We start from the raw sequence: 9,306 nt of genomic DNA, 5'->3' as shown, positions 1-9,306 counted from the left end.
TAGAAAAAAAGGTATGGCTGACTAGTAAGGACATCTTTAGGACAATATAAAACAAAGCACCAATTTTACCAGGATATGGAGCTTATTATTAATAAATCTGTGACAGGGATATCAAGATGTTTATTGTAAGGTACATGGAAATTATTGTGCTTGTCATTGCTGTTACATAAACTACTTTATTTAAATAAAACCAGGGCAGACCCTTTCCCCCACACACACTAGCACGTGCGCACACTCGTGGCCACCTCAAACCCCAAGGTTCTCATTGTGACCATACCCCTCACTTGTAGACACCTGTTCAGAGTGCAGAGGTTCACTCCTCTAGTGGTTGCTGGCAGTGGGACGCAGGCCTAGCTAGGCAAGAGCTCTCTGCTCTCCAGGGTGGGACAAGAGGAAGAACCAACTTTTCCAAGGCACCCAGATCTGGTGTGGCTTCCCTGCACACAGCCTCGGAGTACTGCCAGGCAGCTGGAGCAGCTCGTGTAGAGGCCAGGACCCCTCACCCCAGACCAACCACTCCCTGCACTGGAGGAGGTAAGAGGCTTGCCAGCCAAACTTGAGCACTCCCCAAGGTATCCTGGAGTAGGCATTGTGTGGTTTGGGGAAGAGCAATAGAGCACCAAATTCCCCAACCCCACCCTACAGGAGGGTGCTAAGATTCGGCTTAGCATTCCTCTACCCAGAAAAAGTAAATGTAACTCAGTAGCAAGAGTGTAAGGGGATGGGAATGACAGAGGCCTAAGCCTTCGGGACTCTTTGATCTAGTCCCACTTTTTCTCTGCTTAGCTCTGTGTCTCAAGGGGCTGCTTTGAGCAGACCACATTTCCAGGCTTCCTTGAGAAACGAGGTTCAGTTAGGCTTGTCACTGGAAAGCAATGACAAGAGATAGAGGACCCAAAAGGGAGAGAAGCCACTGTGTATATACACTTCCTCCACTGCTAAGATTGGCTTTTCCATTTGGCTGCATTTCTTTCATGTTTCTAATTTTTACCAGCTATCTCCATTTTTGTGTGTCATCGTTTCTGATGGTCAGGACTTATTGTAGTTTTTGTGTCCTCAAAGTGACTCTGATTTCTAGGTTCTGATAAGCTGCTTCTGAAGCATTAGATAGGTCAGTATCTCCCAAGTCTTTCTAATCTCTCTCTCTCTCTCTTTCTTTCTTTCCCTCTCTCTCTCTGACTACCTCCCTCTCTCCCTCTGTGTAACTGTCTATGAGTTTTCCTATCTCCTGTCTGTTATTTGCCACTTCAACTCTTTCAACTCTTTTCTAATTCTCTCGTTAAATGTCCTCTTTCTAACTACATGGTGTAGGTTCTGGAATTTAATTTTAAAAAAGGAGGAATGAGGCCAGGTATAGTGGCTCACGCCTGTAATCCTAGCACTCTGGGAGGCTGAGGCAGGGAATCGTTTGAGCTCAGGAGTTTGAGACCAGCCTAAGCAAGAGCAAGACCCCGTCTCTACTAAAAATAGAAATAAATTATCTGGACAACTAAAAACATATAGAAAAAATTAGCTGGACGTGGTGGTGCATGCCTGTAGTCCCAACTACTCGGGAGGCTGAGGCAGGAGGATTGCTTGAGCCCAGGAATTTGAGGTTGCTGTGAGCTAGGCTGATGCCATGGCACTCCAGCCCGGGCAACAGAGTGAGTCTCTATCTTAGAAAAAAAAAAAGAAGAAGGAATAAAAAAGTGGGATATAGCTTACTACTTGAGCAGTAGCTTCATAAATATAATATAGACACTGACTATTGGTTATACTAGAATATAGGGATAATGGAGAAGGAGTAGAGTGAAATGGGGTGACTTTGAGGGAGCTAACTCATATACCGTGAAAAGAATGCAATAGTAATACATAAAATCAAAAGCAATCAAGAAAAGTTTTATTAAATTATTTATGTATTTATTATGAAAGTTATTACTTAAGTAAACATTTAATTTCACAAATAGGCACCATTGGAGTTGTGGAATTATAAGATGAGTAAGTCTCCTTTTTATTACAACCTTTTAGTACCTTTTGATTATCAAAACTATGTTTAGACAGTATTTTGATATCAACAAAATTATTATTTTATTTTAAATCGAAATACATTGCTATAAAGTAGTATAAATCAAGTCATACTTTCTTTTACCTAATAAGTAGTCACAATAATTAAATATCTTGTTACTACTAAATAGTATGGTTACTTATAATGCTGCAGTGTAATTTCAAATGATGACTATCACATGCTGATGTCCTGTCAAGTCACAAATATATCCAACTCATTACACACTAGTAGTAGACGAAATTGTACATTAGTAGGTAAAAAATAAGTTTAAAAACATCCTTGTCAAACCTCATTACTCCATAAAAGAGGTTATATGGTGTTGATTTTTTTCTGGTTTTTTGTTTTCAATTATCAAATAGAATTTAGATACACAAGTAAAAGTGATTCCCTACTGAGAACACCGTGAATAAAATAAATATTATGTTGTCAGTTTATCTAGTCTATAATGAATCCTTAATTAACTTTAAACATTTTGTATATTTTTAATTTTTTTTTAATTTCAGCATATTACTGGGGTACAAATGTTTAGGTTACATGTATGACCTTTGCCCCATCCAAGTCACAGTTACATGCATGCCCATCCACCAGAGAGTGAGCACTGCACCCATTAGGTGTGAATATACCTATCCCCTCCTCCCCTCTCCCATCTGCCCAACACCCAATGAATATTATTACAATATGTGCTACCAGTAGAACTACCATTTGATCCAGCAATCCCATTACTGGGTATCTACCCAAAAGAACAAAAGACATTCTATAAAAATGACATCTGCACTTGAATGTTTATAGCAGCATAATTCACAATTGCAAAGATGTGGAAATAACCCAAGTACCCATCAATACATGAGTGGATTAATAAAATGTGGTATATGTATACCATGGAGCTCTAATAGCCACAAAAAACAATGGTGATATAGCACACCTTGTATTATCCTGGATAGAGCTGGAAACCATTCTACTAAGTGAAGTATCCCAAGAATGGAAAAACAAGCACCACATATACTCACCATCAAACATTCAGTATTTTTATTGCTGCATTAAAATTTGTATTTATTTTACTTGCCATTAATGTGATTTTATTTAATTTTGACATTACAACTACTCATATCTTATGATGCTAAATTTAAAGTTGCTAAAATACAACCTCCTTATTTACATACTGATTTAGCATTACATGATTTTGATTCTCTTGGAACTTTTAGATAATTCCTCTACATATATTTGAAAGATCATTCCACTGAGGTTTTATGTCAATATTTATTATCACTGTTGGAGAGCTTATTTGTCCTTATTCTGCAAAGCTGAATCATGTGTGTCAAATGCCAGCATCCTACACATCAATTTAGGCAATTCTAATCCATTTGTATAGAAAAAAAAGAAATTATATTTGACACAAATTTTATAAATTCTTTCACTATTTCATGAAATATCACATAGAAGTATGAAAGTGTTTTAATTTTCTTTCCTCTAGGAACATAGTAAGATAGATGGATTAAAAATTTCATATCTATTCACCCTGTAAATTAATAAATTAGATAAGGAAAGATATTATATTGATTGACCTTGGACTTTCTTTCCTTTCTCAACCACTTAAGGAATTATCTTTACTTTATCATTAAATCCAAATTTTCTGATTTCTTCCCCCTATCTCATCCTACTTTATTCTAATCTGTTCACAGTGGCTTATTCTGAACCACTTTATGAATTATCTTTATTTTATCATTTAGCTCTCAGGGTTCTAATTCTGTGCAACTATCTTATATCACTTTGCCCTCATCTATTCTAATAGGTCTATGAGATAATTGGAACAAATCAGATGTTATGCCTGACATGAATTTCGTCCTTCCCTACTAGTAAAAACAAATAAGCAAACATGATTCTACACATAAATTCAAAATCATATTTGGAAAAAGTTTATTATTTTAATTAGATATACTGCTTACATTGATGTGCATTCCTGAGCTATTAAAATATAGGAAATTCAAATTTTAAAAGGTAGGATATAAATAAATGGAAGCAGAATGTAAGCAATATAAAATATTCATGCAATTGTCATAATATCATTTAGTTTTGGCATAGCTTGACATAATTTATTTCAACTTTGCAAGTGGTTGAAAATATTGATTTATTGCCAGATTATTTATTTAATAATAATGAAATTATTAATGAGGCACATATTACTACATATAATATTTATTGAAAGTATATTCTTCAAAAATCATTGAATAAAGATTTAGGGAGAATATGATGGCCTTTCTGATCTAAAGGTTTATGTACAGAAACAACTGCAAAATATTATTGCCAAAATATAATATTTAATGAATTATAACATGAATTCTAACAGAAATGTCATTCTATGGAGAGATACCTTTGAAGAAGCAAGATCTTTATCATGGCCATGAAAAATGGATTACATAGAAAACGACATTATGTTATTGCTTTGATGGGATTTAAAAGTCAGTATGGTTCAAAAGTTCATTTTTTCCTTGACACTATTCTTTAACATGTCCACCATGTTTCTCCTGGCTATTCATTTGAATATTTCCAATGACAGACAAATTCATACTTCCCAAAGCAGCCAACTTTAACTGTACAGTTTTTAATAGAATACTTTCAAAATAATCTATCTTTCTGAACATTGTTTATATCATTAAAAATTCTAACCATATAATACATACAGAAGATTTTAAAATGATCTATTAGATCCTCCAAACATATATTAATACAGACACACATTTACACAAACTCACAAATTTAAGAACATATTCAATGTGTATGTGTTGAAATCATATACATTCTCCACTTCACTGTGTTTGAGATCAAAATTTTGGGGGAACTATGTTGCCCACATATTTACAGATCTCATAAATTCAATTCTCTTAAATTTATTATTAGAATATAAATATAAAATAATATATTTTATTCTGAATGTGGTCAGAAGATATGAAAATTTAAATATATCATAAGCCAAGGGGGAAACTGTATATGAGAGTATTCCTCCATTATTATTATTTATGATAATTGTGATATCCATATACTTGGCATTTAAGTAGATTTATTGCTTATATTTATTCCCTGGATATTTTAAGCCAAGAAATATTTGATATTTTAATAAAATTCCATCACTAACAGTGCCTTTGATGTTTTAAAACCTAAGTCAATGATCTACTGGAGAGCTTTAAGTTGCTCTGATTTTGTTAAACAATCATATTTCTTGAAAAATTCCTCTTATTAGATAAAACTCATAATTACACTATTTACTTATTTAAAGAAAAACAAGAGTTTTCATGTGAAAATTTACATAGGAGAATATTACATTTCAAATTTATTTTCTCTGATTTTTAATTCCATATCAGGAAGACAGACAAGTAAATCCATTTTTAATAAAAACACATACAGTATGTCCTCACTTAACATTGAGAACTGAAATGAAAGTCTAAAACCCCTCCGATAAACTAACAGACCCTCCTTTGGCTAGAGAACCCAAATTTTAAAGTCCTGGGCCCTGGCAGAATGGGAGGATGGTCACATCCCATTTGCTTTTATCCACTCCCCCTTACTAATCATTACTAGATTTTAATGAAGAGCTGAGTTGAGAGAACCAAAGACTGGGAAAACCCTGGCTCATTTCATATAACCTCCCCTCAACCCTCCCATGTCTCCATCCTATTTTTATAGCTTAGACATGACATGCCAGCTACTTCAGATCACAAAGAGTTTCTTCTTAATAAAGGACTGCTGGCGATGGACTGGCCCTGGCCAGTCTCCTGAGGATGTGCAGTTCACCGACTGGTGCCCTACATTTTACCTTTTTACTTATAGGAGGATATTGTGAGTGGTACAAGGTCAGAGATAGCCAGGTCCATGCCTGTTGGTGTCATTCCACAATGTCAGACTTATACTGATACTACTTTAATCCTAAAATCCCACGAGCTACATGGAGTTCACAAGAAGGCAAGTTCTACTTAATATACTCCTTAGAGCCGTGGACATACAGGCTCAAGCCACTCCGAAGTTAGTTGACACTGCAAAACATACATAGTATACTTAATCAATATATAAATGTTACAGATTAAAATTTCCACATCAAACAGAGTCACATTTAACATCAAAAGGAAAGGAGGATTAAAAAGGAGGTTAACAAACCAGTCCAAGGAAAGTGATGTGATAAGGAACACGCCCTGGGCTGATGCCTTGGTCAGTCTTTAACGTAACTGCCAGCGTTTTGCAAGGAATGCTTCTTGATTTTTGCGGAGCCTTCGGCAGCAGAGGCCCATTGCTGGACTGTCAGTATAGAAATGGCACAGCTGACCAGAAATGTCTTGCTCTTTTTATGGCCCCAAGTCCCTCTGGTGGGGACTGACAGCAAAGGGTTATGCCCTTATCTGGTTGCTGCAGTGTGTAAACATCTGGTCCCTGTTAACAGGCATGATGTCCTTTAAAATGGAATCTTTTTCCAAAATGGAGTCACATATGTCAAGGATGCTGTATATATAGGACCTAATTACGATCCATTTAAATGTTAAATCTCCACCCCAAAGTGATCACGGGAGGTATGATATGTACAGGTAAACCCAATACATTATGAAAAGGATCTTGAAAACTGTGACTTAAAGTTAAAGTATATATAACGAAACCAATTTTACCTTAGGCCATTTAATATAGATAAGAGTTAAGTTCCTAAGGCATATTTCTGGTCACAAAAACATCACTAAACCTCTAAATAAAGACCCAAAACACTTAATATTAAATAACACTTGAAGTGTTAATATTAAATATTAACACTTAATATTAAATATTGATATAAATGTGAATGGTACACACACATTTAAGAAAGATTAATCAATATAAGTAAGATAATTATTTACCCAATTATGCCACTTTAGGGTCATGGGTGCCCAGAGCCTATCTGAACAGCTCAGAAAGCAAGGCAGGAACTCACCCTGGACAACATGCCATCCCATTGCAGGGCACACTTACAAACACACACACACACATTCACTCCGACTAGGACAATGTAGACACATCAGTGAACCTAACGTGCGCAGCTTTGATATGTGGGAGGAAACAGGAGTGTCTGGAGAAAATCCACACAGACATGGGAGAATATGCAAACTCCATAGTGGCCTTGGGCAGAAGGAATCATTTTTTTTGCCCCCATCAACCTTATAACAAAACACATTGAACAAAATGACATTATTTGAGGACTTGCTGTATTTATTAATCACCTACTCAATAAATGGCATTCTGCTAAGTGAAATGGACCATAAAAATAATTAAACCACAATCTTTTGAAGAGTTAAATGTAAGCAGAAGTATTATGGTGGTTGGCATATATTACAGACTCTATAAATACCTTTGTAGAATTGAAAGAGCTAAATTTAATATGTGAAAGTTAATTATATGAACTAGGTCATTCATATCATACTGAACTAAAACACAGTCAAGTAGCCAGGGGGAATATGCACTCAGGGTGCAAAATATTGCTCCAAAAAGTAATTCTCTGCAAGCCTGGCTGCTGATGCTGCTTGTTGTAACTTAAAATCAGTTTTATCTATAGCTTCTGAGATAATTTGCTACAACCCTAAGACTAATTTTACCCACCTCCATTATTCACCAATCAGTGCTTGCTAACTACCTAAACCCTCAGTGATGCCAATGAACTTCTCCAAGAGCAATAGGTAACATTTCCCCTATTTCATAAAACCTCCAACCTTCTCTTCTTTGGAGAGAACACTATTGGTTCACACCAGAGACTATCTCACGCCAATTTGTATACTGATATTGCCAATAAAAGTCTCTTTACTTCTATCTAGCAATCTTGGTGGTACTTTGGATGACAAATATAAACTTAGTTTTACAAAATTATCTTAGAAAATTGTACTCACTCTTGGCTAAAATAAAAGAGACAATTACCTTGAAGGATGTCACAATTCAATTGCTTGTTGAAATTTCATAGATTTTCAATAGAGATGAAGACTATTTTTAAATCCCTATTCTTCTCTTAACTTATATTTAAGAGACATGAGGACAATAAGCATTTGGCAAAGTTCTCTGCTGAAAGTAGGAGTTAAATAATCAATTGATTTATGAATAAATAAATGCATTGACTTTAAAATACTTGGACCTCTTCTTCTACAAGTAAACATTCAAAAAATTCCATTGAGAAAAATGTAGTTGTAAATTTTACTATCTCTGAAAAATATATTGCATACATTTCTATTTTTTTTCTTTTGAAAATATATAAAAAGTTTTTTACTAGGGAGGAAGGAAACTTCCCAGATTGGCAATCTGATTAAACTCCTTCCCTTATACAGACAAAATAAAAGCCAGAGAAAGAAACTTATATCTCAACATTGGAAGGGTCTTAATTTACACTATTTCAGAACAAAGGCTTATGTCTTTACAGGGAATCACAGTAGGATTAAGTACAGCAAAAGGGCACACAATAGCTGTTGTCTCAACTAAGAAAACTCATTGCACAACGATGCAGTATTAGCTCAGAAGGCCTCAAGAGAAGGAGCTAAAATGTTGAAACATGGTCCTCTGGGGAAACAGGGATCAAAGACAGAAGATATTATCATGTGCTCAGTCACAGAAGTCACCACACACATTTTTTCAGAATGATGTGTTGACAGATACATCATTGCACTGCATACGTTTCTAAATGAAAGACTTTAAATCAATTAATTTAGCACTACTGATACTTGCTCTCTCCTAATAGCTACAGGTTTTTCAATTTTAAAATTTTATATGAGCTTCTTTATTGTCTTTCAGTCAGTCACATCCATGGAAAGTATATGACTATTGAGGAAACAAAGAGATACTATTCCTTTCACCATATGATAGCCATATAATATTCATACAGGAAAACACTTAAAGGAAGCAAATATACTTTTGAATATTGTCCTAAAAAACTAAACCAAAGAATTAAAACATAGATTATATCTTCATTTAATGCTTACAACAATTAGAGCTTCCAAAGTAAACATTATTTTTAATTATTATTTAAGTATCTGTTTCTTTTTCATAGATAAACAAGAACAAAAAAAGGTATTTTTAATAATTGAAAAATTTATTGGGAAAGAATGAATGATAACTCCTTGATGTTATTAAATAATATTCTCAGATAAAAAGTTAAATATGCTTTGCAATTTAGCTGCAGTTTGCAGGTTTATATTGGTTATGCCATGCAAAATAAATAAATATTGAGAAGCAGGTTAAGGTGATACTTAAATGCAGGAGACCGAGTTCAGAGACAC

The 9,306-nt window shown here is 34.7% G+C and overlaps 1 non-coding gene across 1 annotated transcript; it reads right to left on the bottom strand.

Annotated features, from left to right (window-relative positions):
• Window positions 1–8,627: 8,627 nt before the first annotated feature.
• On the bottom strand, window positions 8,628–8,696 carry LOC142875314 (small nucleolar RNA SNORD63). Its single transcript, XR_012922703.1, has one exon. It is a non-coding gene; the product is annotated as a small nucleolar RNA SNORD63 (small nucleolar RNA).
• Window positions 8,697–9,306: the final 610 nt, after the last annotated feature.

This window comes from Microcebus murinus, chromosome 13 (genome assembly GCF_040939455.1).
Source record: "Microcebus murinus isolate Inina chromosome 13, M.murinus_Inina_mat1.0, whole genome shotgun sequence".
In the NCBI taxonomy this organism is placed as follows: Eukaryota; Metazoa; Chordata; class Mammalia; order Primates; family Cheirogaleidae; genus Microcebus; species Microcebus murinus.
Note: the sequence above shows the minus strand (reverse complement) of the source record. Positions and strands in the feature narration are given on the sequence as shown.